The sequence below is a fragment of the Podarcis pityusensis genome (genome assembly GCF_964106645.2).
Source record: "Podarcis pityusensis genome assembly, chromosome: 3".
NCBI classification, from domain to species: Eukaryota; Metazoa; Chordata; class Lepidosauria; order Squamata; family Lacertidae; genus Podarcis; species Podarcis pityusensis.
Window position 1 is genome coordinate 121803965 of NC_138026.1, and position 12119 is coordinate 121816083.

The 12119-nt window shown below is 46.9% G+C and overlaps 1 long non-coding RNA gene and 1 pseudogene across 2 annotated transcripts in view; both read left to right on the top strand.

Moving 5' to 3' along the window:
- LOC308474781 overlaps window positions 1–12119 on the top strand; it is a 163223-nt gene that overhangs the window by 92457 nt on the left and 58647 nt on the right. The gene's annotated exons all lie outside the window — the stretch shown is intronic.
- On the top strand, window positions 8230–8843 carry LOC308474074 (large ribosomal subunit protein eL20 pseudogene; annotated as a pseudogene). Its single transcript has one exon. The product of its transcript is annotated as a large ribosomal subunit protein eL20 pseudogene (transcript).

Below are 12119 nucleotides of genomic sequence, written 5' to 3' on the forward strand. Positions count from 1 at the left end.
ATTCTTCAGCTGCCATTCCTGCATTGCAGGGGGTTGGACTAGAGGATCTTCAGGGGTCCCTTCCAACTGTACAATTCTACGATTCCGTGATTCATTCCTACCTGGAAATACAATGAATCATACAAAGCGGATGTTCTGCCCCTTAGCTCTGCCCCCCTTCCCTCTTTCCCCTGTTTTCTCACTCTTTATAGCATCTGCGCCTGGGATGCACACCAGAGTGTGCATACAAGATTCCTGGCCTTGTGTCAATGGCTGAAGAAGAAGAGTTTGGATTTGATATCCCGCTTTCTCACTACCCTAGGGAGTCTCAAAGCGGCTAACATTCTCCTTTCCCTTCCTGCCCCACAACAAACACTCTGTGAGGTGAGTGAGACTGAGAGACTTCAGAGAAGTGTGACTGGCCCAAGGTCACCCAGTAGCTGCATGTGGAGGAGCGGGGAAGCGAACCCGGTTCACCAGATTACGAGTCTACCGCTCTTAACCACTACACCACACTGGCTCTCTTATGATGATGGTCACTGTGGCGTTTGTCCTCCTAGGTGTGTGACATCATAATGGGTTCATAAGGAAAGAGTTAACTAATTGTAAAATGACTAACCAATAGGAACCCAAGGGGAGGAGTTAGAGTTAGAGTTAGAGTTGTTAAGTCAGTCTGGAGTTAGAGAAGAGAGAGGCAGGATAAGTCTGTGGGTTGGGCTAGTCTGATGTGAGAGAGGGAGAGAATCTGTTAAGAGGAGTCAAGCAGTTGAGATAATCAGTCAGAAGGTATTAGGAAGGTATATGCCGGTAAAGAAACTAAGGTTAAGAAACTGACAAGAATATTATCTGAGAAACCATAAACTTGTTAACACATAAAATAAACTTGTTTATTTGGTTCAATTTAAACAACTGTCTGGACTCAGTGTGTACCCGAGAGTAATGGGTTGGTGGCAGCGGGGAGGCGAGCACAGTGGTGGCACAGGGATCAATAGACCGTCAAACGTCCGGGGACCCTGTGTGATCGCCACAGTCACCATTCGGGACATGTCCAGCAGCTGTCAGGGCAACTGCTGAGGCTTCCATACATTATCATCTCCATTTTACACATTACTTGGGAAGACAGGCGAACTAATGCCAGTGTAGTGGAAGAAGCAAGGATCACCAGCGATGAAGCAATGATTCTTCAACATCAACTTTGTTGGAATGGTCATGTTGTGCGGATGCCTGATGATCGTCTTCCAAAGCAACTACTCTATTCCGAACTTAAAAATGGAAAGCGTAATACTGGTGATCAACAAAAGAGGTTTAAAGACTGTCTCAAGGCAAATCTAAAAAAAATATAGTATAAAGGTAAAGGGACCCCTGACCATTAGGTGCAGTCGTGGCCGACTCTGGGGTTGCGGCGCTCATCTCGCTTTATTGGCCGAAGGAGCCGGTGTACAGCTTCCGGGTCATGTGGCCGGCATGACTAAGCCGCTTCTGGCGAACCAGAGCAGCGCACGGAAACGCCGTTTACCTTCCCGCCGGAGCGGTATCTACTTATCTACTTGCACTTTGAGGTGCTTTCGAACTGCTAGGTTGGCAGGAGCAGGGACCGAGCAACGGGAGCTCACCCCGTCACGGGAATTCGAACCGCCGACCTTCTGATCGGCAAGTCCTAGGATCTGTGGTTTACCCCACAGCGCCACCCGCAACACCAACAATTAGGAAACACTAGCCTGCGAAGGCTCCAGTTGGAGAACAGCCTTTACCAAAGGGGTCATGGGCTTTGAAGATGCTCAAACTCAGGACACAAGGGAGAAACGTGCTAAGAGGAAGGCACGCTTGGCAAACCCTCACCGTGATCAACGCCCGCCCAGAAGCCTATGTCCCCACTGTGGAAGGATGTCTGGGTCCAGAATTAGCCTCCACAGTCACTTACGGACTCATTGTTTATGGAAGTACGGGTACGAGTGATCGCCAAAGAAGAAAGGCATCTCTCACCTGCCAAAGTCAAAACAAAGCTTTAAAAAAAAAATAAAAAATCCTTCCAGTAGCACCTTAAAGACCAACTAAGTTTGTTATTGGTATGAGCTTTCGTTTGCATGTACACGTCTTCAGAGTCAAAGTCAAGGTTCTTTCTCTGCAGTGCATAGCAAGAGTGGTCTCAGTTCGTTCAAACCGCTTTCCCTGCTAAAAACAAACCTGTAGCCACAATTTCTTTTTAAAACTCATGTAACTGAAAACATACTAGGGCTCTGGAGTCCCTGCCCTGGGCGGATAGGGAGATGAGGCCATTTTAGAGGGGATTGTGATAGAAGCTTGTAAAATCAGGAATTGTGCTGAGAGTGGATATTATTTTCCCCTCCTATAATTTGAGGGTCACCCCATAAAATCAACGGGCAGCAATATTTTTGCATGATGGATAGTATCAAATAAATACTTTCTTCATAAGATGTAATGGGCGCCTAATACAAAAATAGCCTCAAACACTTTCAAATGCATCCAAAAACAGGGGCTGGGGTTCACCCAGGGCTGTCCCACGGAGGACCTTAAGGTCCACAAATGACAACACTTTGGAGGTCCCAGGTCGCAAGGTGGTTAGATTGGCCTCAACTAGGGCCAGGGCCTTTTCAGTACTGGCCCCAACGTGGTGGAACGCTCTGTCACAAGAGAGCAGGGCCCTGCGGGACTTGACATCTTTCCGCAGGGCCTGCAAGACAGAGCTGTTCTGCCTGGCCTTTGGTTTGGACTCAGCCTGACCCTTATGTTGCCCTCCCCTTATGGTCTTGATCTATGGGCTACTATTAAAATGAGGCTGCATTTTAAATTGCATTTTAACCTGTATTTTAAATTGGTGCTTTTTTCCTATTATGATTTTACTGTAATTTTATTGGTGTTAACCGCCCTGAGCCCGGCTGTGGCCAGGGAGGGCGGGGTATAAATAAAATTTATTATTATTATTATTATTATTATTATTATTATTATTATTATCATCCTGGCGCCTTTGAACGTTGTGGCTGCCGACTTAAGTAAGAGCATAACAAACTTGAGGAGAGCCTGCCGGATCAGGCCAGTGGTCCATATAGTCCCACATACTGGTCTCACAGAGGCCAGCCATGGTGGGAAACCCGTAAGCAGGTTTCGAACACAAGACCAACACTCTCCCCGCCTGTGGCTTCTAGAAATTCAGGAACATTGCTGTCTCCAACTGCTGAGGCAGAGTCATCTTGGCTAGTGGCCATCGATAGCCCTTCCCCTCCTCCGTGATTTTGCCTAATCCTCCTTTAAAGCCATCAAGGTTGGCAGCCATCACTGTGGCAGGGAGTTCCACAGTTGAACTGTGCAAATCACTCCTTCCTTTTATCCATCCCGAATCTCCCAGCTCTCAGCTTCATCCAATATCTGCGAATTCTGGTGTTACGAGAGAGGGAGGAAAACTCCATCTGCTTTCTCCAATTTTATAAACTTTTGTCCTATTCCTTCTTACTCGCCTCTTCGCTAAACTAAAAAAATTCCAAATGCTGCAGCCGTTCCTCACAGGTGAGTCGCTCCAGTCCCTTCACCGTTTGTTGTTTTTTTTAAGTGCAACATCAAAAAATAAAAGCCATAGAGCATCACAGCCCGGGATAACAAACGTACTAAGATACCCTCCAAAGCGATAATGAAGTATTAACTTATACAAAGATTATTCCCTTTTCAAATAATACAGATTTATTTATTTATTTTAAAAATTGCTTGCCTATTTCTCAACCTTGCAATATGCTTTAAGGCAACAGCAACTGCACACTGTATTCATGGTTCCCGTCCTTAATGCAGATGTTTCGCCCACAAGCGAGGTGCCTCTTGCCTTCGGTGCAGCAGAAGGGGTTAACTGGGACCCCCCCCCCCAGGTCCAGCGCCCAAGCCTCATTCGCTCCCCAAGCCGCTGATAGAAGGCAGGTTTGAAAATAGCCTTGGCAAAGGCCTTTTAGTGTTTTTCCATCTTTTCCCCCTCTTCTCCCGGCCTCCCACAGGTCACGGCCCAGAGAGAGAGGCTGACGCGGGATGGAAAAACCATTTATCTCCAGGCTGAGCCCTGGAGCGGGTTGTGGCGAGGGGGGGTGGCAGCTGGGAGGAGGGGGGGTGAAGTGTAAGACAGCAGCAGCCGCCCAGCTGGTTTCAGCCTTGGCTGGAAACCTCCGACCCAGGTGCAAAAGCAGCCGGTCCGTCGTGTGATGCATCCCTGGGGGACCTCTCCATCACCATCGCTCCAGGATGGGAGGTTGGTCCTTTGGGTGCTGGCCTGGAGCTCAGTGAGGAGGCCGGCAGCTTACTCTCTGGAAAGAGGGGTGGGCAGAGGATGGCTCTGGTGGGAGGCCCTCTATGTGTGGGGCACCGGCAGTCTCAGATGGCCGCTACTACAACAAGGTACTGTTTCTAAGCACAATTCAAAGTGTTGGTGCTGACCTTTAAAGCCCTAAACGGCCTCGGTCCAGTATACTTGAAGGAGCGTCTCCATCTCCATCATTCAGCCCAGACACCAATGTCCAGCTTTGAGGGCCTTCTGGCGGTGCCCTCACTGCAAGAAGCCAAGTTACAGGGAACCAGGCAGAGGGCCTTCTTGGTGGTGGCGCCCGCCCTGTGGAACGCCCTCCCACCAGATCTCAAAGAGAACAACAACTACCAGACTTTTAGAAGACATCTGAAGGCAGCCCTGTTTAGGGAAGCTTTTAATGTTTAATAGGTTATTGTATTTTAGTGTTTTGTTGGAAGCCGCCCAGAGTGGCTGGGGAAACCCAGCCAGATGGACGGGGTATAAATAATAAATTATTACGATTATTATTATTATTATTATTATTATTATTATTATTGAAAAATTCTGGGGTGAGAGACTACTCAACAGCCCAGCTCGTCGGGGTGCAAGTCCCCTGTGGGTCCATGCGGTCAGTTAAAGAAGGAAGTTCCAGCCAAGTAATTTGGAGCAAAACAACGGTCAGTAGACCATTATCTTTATTGTTGCGCAACAGGTCCCCACAGGAGTAAGAACCCCAAGCATGTGGTTATGTCCTCTTTTAAAACTTTTTAAAACAGAATACACTTTGAGCAGCAGCACTGAGACATCATCACTGAGCTTAGGGCTTGCCGATCAGAAGGTCGGCGGTTCGAATCCCCGCAACGCAGTTCGAAAGCATGTCAAAGTGTTTTCGGGGTCGTGTGGCCAGCAGGACTAAACTGCTTCTGAAGCAACGGGGCACCATGACAGAAACCAGAGCACATGGAAACACCATTTACCTTCCCACCACAGTGGTACCTATTTATCTACTCACACTGGTGTGCTTTCAACCTTCCATTTGGCAAGCCCAAGAGGCTCAGTCGTTTAGACCACAGAGCCAGCTGCGTCCTAGTGTGGCATCACCTACACGTTGGAACTCCTTCACTGGAGAAAACAGCCACACACTGCAGAAGTGAAGGACCCTCTTGCAAATTCCCAAGAACAGAAGAGACCTGTCGCTGGATCAGGCCAAAGGGGGTCCATCTGACCTTGACAGATGACCCTCCAACCTCTGCTTGAAAACCTCCAAGGAAACAGATTCTACCACCTTCCACTGTCAAACAGCTCTTGTTGTCAGAAGGTTTTTCCTGATGCTCAGAAACAATTTCCTTTCTTGTAACTTGCAAGCCAATGGTTTGGAGCAGGAGAAAACAAGCATGCTCTCTCCTCCATGTGAAGCCCTTCAGATATTTGAAGGTATTAAAGAACCTCTTAATGAGGGTGAAAGATGAGAGCGCAAAATATAGTCTGAAGCTCAACATCAAAAAAACGAAGATCATGGCCACTGGGCCCATCACCTCCTGGCAAATAGAAGGGGAAGAAATGGAGGCAGTGAGAGATTTTACTTTCTTGGGCTCCATGATCACTGCAGATGGTGACAGCAGCAATGAAATTAAAAGACGCCTGCTTCTTGGGGGAAAAGCAATGACAAACCTAGACAGCATCTCAAAAAGCAGAGACATCACCTTGCCAACAAAGGTCTGTATAGTTCAAGCTCTGGTTTTCCCAGTAGTGATGTATGGAAGTGAGAGCTGGACCATCAAGAAGGCTGATCGCCAAAGAATGGATGCTTTTGAATTCTGGTGCTGGAGGAGACTCTTGAGAGTCCCATGGACTGCAAGAAGATCCAACCAATCCATTCTTAAGGAAATCAGCCCTGAGTGCTCACTGGAAGGACAGATCCTGAAGCCGAGGCTCCAAGACTTTGGTCACCTCATGAGAAGAGAAAGACTCCCTGGAAAAGAACCTGATGTTGGGAAAGATGGAGGGCACAAGGAGAAGGGGACGACCGAGGACGAGATGGTGAGACAGTGTTCTCAAAGCTACCAGAATGAGTTTGACCAAATTGCAGGAGGCAGTGGAAGACAGGAGTGCCTGGCATGCTCTGGTCCAGGGGGTCACGAAGAGTCGGACACGACTAAACAACATCAACAACAAAAATCATATCACCTCTCAGTCTCCTCTTTTCCAGGCTAAACATACCCAGCTCCTTCAAGCACTCCTCATATGACTTAGTCCAGACCCTTGATCATCTTGCTCGCCCTCCTGTGCACACCTTCCAGCTTGTCAACATCCTTCTTAAATTGTGGTGCCCAGAATTGGACACAGTATTCCAGGTGGAATGCGGTACTTCTGACCAAGACAGAATAGAGCGGGACTATGGCTTCCCTGGTGGACGCGGGTGGTGCTGTGGGTTAAACCACAGAACCTAAGACTTACCGATCAGAAGGTCGGCAGTTCAAATCCCTGTGACGGGCTGAGCTCCCATTGCTCGGTCCCTGCTGCTGCCAACCTAGCAGTTCAAAAGCATGTCAAAGTGCAAGTAGATAAATAGGTACCGCTCCGACAGGAAGGTAAACGGCATATCCGTGCGCTGCTCTGGTTCGCCAGAAGCGGCTTAGTCATGCTGGCCACATGACCCGGTAGCTGTACGCCAGCTCCCTTGGCCAATAAAGCGAGATGAGCGCCACAACCCCAGAGACGTCCGCGATTGGACCTAGTGGTCAGGGATCCCTTTACCTTTATGGCTTCCCTTGATCTGGACACTAGACATCTGTTCTTTCTTTTCTACCTTATCAGCCACTTTTCTTTCGAGGGAACCAAACTGGGAAGTGGCAGAAAGGGTGGCAAAGTATGGGCTTCTTCCAGGGAATTTTGCACTCGCTTGTGTTCTCAGCCTGCAAGACAGCTCACAGCGGCGCTGCAACCTCCCCCCCTGCTGGTCCAGCGCATCAGCGCAGCCTTGGTTGGCTGCACATTGAGAGTGCATCTAATTGCTTCACCTGAACCAGCTCAGGGCAGGTGCAAGTTGTTTGTACCTGGACACGACGACATCGACAGGAATCCACAACTCACGTGTCGGTGCTGAAGCAAGTGCAACAAGAATCGTAAGGGCTGTCATGACCCTAGGAGTACCTTGCCCTTGCGCAGCTTCAAAAAAGATTTGTATTTGTTTATTGCGGTTTATTTATTGCATTTCTATTCCACCTTTCCTCCAGGGAGTTTGAGGTGGCCTACACAGCTTTCCTCCTCCCCAGATTATCTCTCAACAATCCTGTGAGGTTGGTTAGCCTGAGAGGCCGTCCCACCCAGTGAGTTTCATGGCTGAGTGGGGATTTGAACCAAGATCTCCCAGGTCATAGTCCAAAACTCTAATCCAGGCATAGGCAAACTCGTCCCTCCAGATGTTTTGGGACTACAATTCCCATCATCCCTGATCACTGGTCCTGTAACTAGGGATCATGGGAGTTGTAGTCCCAAAACAGCTGGAGGGCCGAGTTTGCCCATGCCTGCTCTAACCACTGCACCACACTGCCTCCCAAGGAGTTTCTCTTTCATTTCACCCACCTGATTTGTTTCCATCAAGTCCATTTAATAAGGAAGACCGCACCTTGGCGAAGGCCAGTAGAAGCTTAATGGAAAATGGATTTGCTTTATTAAATATGTTCCATTCATAGGGTAGGCTTGGCTTCCCACCATCACCAGAACACAAGAAGCGCCCTGCCGGATCAGGCCAGCGGCTCATCGAGTCCAGAATCCTGTTCTCACAGTGGCCAACCAGATGCCCATTATGGGAAACCCACAAGGAGGATCCAAGCCCAAGAGTGACAGTTGTGTCCAGCAATGAGCATTCAGAGGCATCGCTGCCTCGATAACGGTGGAGGCAGAACAAAGCCATCCTGGCTAGTTGCCATCAATAGCCTGTCATGAAAATTCCACTCAGTGTTGATCCAGAGGCTTTTTCTGGGTGGCACCGAGAGAGGCAGCACCATGAAGGCGTCGGGCACCCTGAGGGAGTACAGAGTTGTTGGGAGATGCCTCCCCACTCCTAAGTGCCCAACACCACCTCTCTATCGTATGCGCATCTTTGCTCCTAATCATGTTGTTGCAAAGTCCCGTTTCTGGTATTTTGTCTCTCAACTGAAGAAGATGAAGAAATCTTCTGGGGAAATTGTGTACTGTGGACAGGTTTTTGAGAAGTCTCTGTTGAAGGTGAAAAAATTCAGTATCTGCCTGCACTATGATTCTCGTAGTGGAACTCATAACATGTACAGGGAGTACAGGTTTTTGACAACAGCTGGAGCTGTTACACAGTGCTATCGCGATATGGGAGCCCGTTACAGAGCTTGTGCTCACTCAATTCAGATCATGAAGGTTGGAGAGATCGCTGCTAGCAAGTGCCGCAGACCAGCTGTCAAGCAGTTCCATGATTCCAAAATCAAGTTCCCTCTGCCACATAGAGTTCTGCATCGTCAACATAAGCCACGCTTCACCAGCAAGAGACCTAACATGTTCTTCTAAATGCAGACTTGGTTCATTTGCTCTGAGTTTCAATAAAGTTCTTTTTGAACTTCTGGAAGAAAAAAACAATGTTGATCTAGAGTAGATTCCAACCTATAGTTAGCAGAGCAAAAACTTAAGCATGTTGCAAGATTCCCCCAAAAAATAAACCAGAGGCCATTGTACCGTATTTTTCGCTCTATAACACGCACCCGACCATAACACGCATGTAGTTTTTAGAGGAGGAAAATCCGCAGGCATGGCACCCATAGGCATTCCCTCCATAACACGCACAGACATTTCCCCTTACATTCTAGGAGGAAAAAAGTGAGTGTTATGGTGCAAAAAATACGGTATTTCATCCAGGAGAGCTTTACTGCTACTGAAGGCAAGTGAGCATAATCCAATACATTCACAAATACATTCACAAATCCAATACATTCAGGACAGGCACAGTCCATAAGAAATCCTGTTGCAGCAGACTTAACTTAAACTTACAATAACTTATAATAAGTCTAAACCTTAATACTAAGCATATTATGTACAGAACACCACACCAGAAGGAAAAGAGATAGAGAAAGTGAAACCCGGGCTCCTTCTGGCCTACTTTTATAGTCAGCATGTCCTTGACAGAAGAGATAGCAGGACCAGTTTAAGGCAGCTGTACTCATCTTCTCGGAAGGAATAACCCAAATGTCAGGAAACCTTCTGCTTGTTTCTTTCACACAGAGAAGCTTCCAGAACCCTCTTGAATTAATTAGAATAGGAAATATCTCTACACATCAGATCCATACTTTCTGCACTAAGAAATGCAAACCGACACAGCCCTCTCTTTCTCCATGAATTTGTCTAATCCTGTTTTAAAGCCATCCAAGTTGGTGGTCCTCACTGCCTCCTGTGGCAGGGAGTTCCACAGTTTCAACTCTGTGCTGCATGAAAATATCCTTCGGTTTGTTCTTTCCGATAGTCTTATCTTCCTCCAAGTCATGCCACTTTATCTATAAGTGATATTATAGTCTTGAGTTAATTCCACACATACCCCCAACCCTGATGCCTTATTCCTTGATTACTTCTCTAGCGGTGGTTCCCCGATTGCTTCACTTAGGGCTTATCATGCGATTGCTTCACATAGGGCTTGAAAACCTCCAGCAAGGAGAGTCCGCTATCTCCAGAGGAAGTCTGTTTCACTATCAAACAGCTCTTACCGTCAGAAAGTTCTTAATGTTTAATCAAATCTCCTTTCTTGTAACTTGAATCAATCGGTTCAGGTGCTCACCGCCAGAGCAGGAGAAAACAAGCTTGCTCCATCCTCCATGTGACAGCCCTTGAGATATTTGAATACGGCTCTTATATCTCCTCTCAGTCTCCTCTTTTCCAGCCTAAACATACCCAACTCCTTCAACCGTTCCTCATAAGGCTTAGTTTCCAGACCCTTGATCCTCTGGGTCGCCCTCCTCTGCACACCTTCTTGATTTGTGGTGCCCAGAACTGGACTCCAGGTGTGGTCTGACCAAGGCAGAATGTTGTTGTTGTTTTTTTTTTTTTTTTTAATCATATTTATTAAAATTTCCAATAATAACAGAATAAAGAAGATAGAAAAGATAAAGAAAAAAAAGAAAGAAAAGAGACCAATTTTAAACCCTTATTTTCATAACCTTCTTTCTGGGACTCCCTCCTTCCCCTCCCGACTGTATTCCCCTTTCCCTACGTTGGTTCCACAAGTTCTCATTCCCAATTTAACCTAATATGTTATGCCTAATAGCCAATTTAAATTACAATCTTAACATCACTCCTCACCTTTAACAAAATAGAACAAAGATTTTTTTCCCCAAAATCTACCCCGTTTCCTTCCACGAATTCCCCCTTTTCTTTTTTTTTCCAAAACTTGTTAAATCAAAATACCAAAGTTATATATAAAAAAAAATTTAAAAGATAGAAAATAGAAGAAGGTTCCAGAAGTTGATTACATAGCCTTTGGATTCTAGAATTCCCCCTCCCTTCCCCGGTTTAGATTCCCTATGTCCATCAGTCTGTATGTTGTCGGCCTGGAGGTCTCAAGTCCACAGCCAAACTTTCTCAATTCATCTTGCCGGTTTTCTTTAAATTTACTTGTTTTGATAATATTTAATTTCAAAAGTCCAGTCTAATCGAGGCCTTTAATTTCCCTTGATCATTGTTACTCCTCCCATTGTTCTTGCCGTGGCGTAGTTGGTCCTTTACTCTTTTGTTTCTTACTTTCTCAGGTTTCTGTCTTGTTCAGCTGCAAAACCATTCTTATTCTGAAATCTAGTATCTCTACAGAGGTTTGTTATTCAGGAGCTTACTTAAATAGAAAGATTCTATTGTGTTGTCACCTCTGTAGACAAAACAAATATTTCAGTTTTGCTACTTTCCCAGGAGCTAAGACCAGTAGTACACATCCCAGAGTAGTTTTCCATATACGCCGCTTGTAATGTCCCAAAGCCCCTCTAGAGGGATTGCAATAACTTTGTGTCCTCTCATCCAAAAGTCAAATTGTTGTTTCTTTTTCCACCCGACATTTTGTATCCATATTTATATCCAATTGTATCAAAATTAACCAGCAAAATACTTGTAGCAAAGTCCTCTTTATATTCTCAAGATTTGACAGCTACTTTGACAGCTGTCAAACTCTCCATCTCTCTCCGCCAGGTTCTCTGAATCGCCCCGGTTCCCGGGGGGGGGGTTGCCTTTTCCCTCTCACCCTCGACTCTCCTCCAGCACAATTCTTGTAATGATTCCATCGTGGAATTTGGTATTTTTAGTCAGCAATAAACTTCTGAATTGATCTTGGTTTCTCAGTCCTTGTTTTAGCATGTTTACAATCAGGGAGGGGACTGACTTCCTTTTTAGATCCCCCCCCGCTCGTGCCGAATCCGAAAAAAAAAAAAATTCCTTTTTTTTTCCTCCTTTTGTACCCGGTTACCCAATTACTCACGGGTTTTTGTTAAATGTCCGAATTTCAAATGGAAGAAGCCAGCGCTCTCCGACGAATGGCATGCGGCTGCACTCGGCAGGGGAAGCGATAGACTCAAAGTACCACGCCACTCCCAGGCACCCGATCCGTAGCCTTTAAAAAGGCTCCTTCACGAGTCGGGAGGGCGCTGACGGTACCAGCCGAGTCCCCATGTCCACGGGCCCCGTGCCCGTGGTTTTTAAGGGTCCCCGCGTCGCCGGCGCGGTAGGACCCAGCCCCTGCCGAGCCGACTCCCTCCGGAGCTCGGAGGGAGTCCGCCATTCGGCGATGGCGCCAACCCGGAAGTCAGAATGTTGTTGTTGTTGAGTCGTTTAGTCACATCCGACTCTTCGTGACCCCTGGACCAGAGCA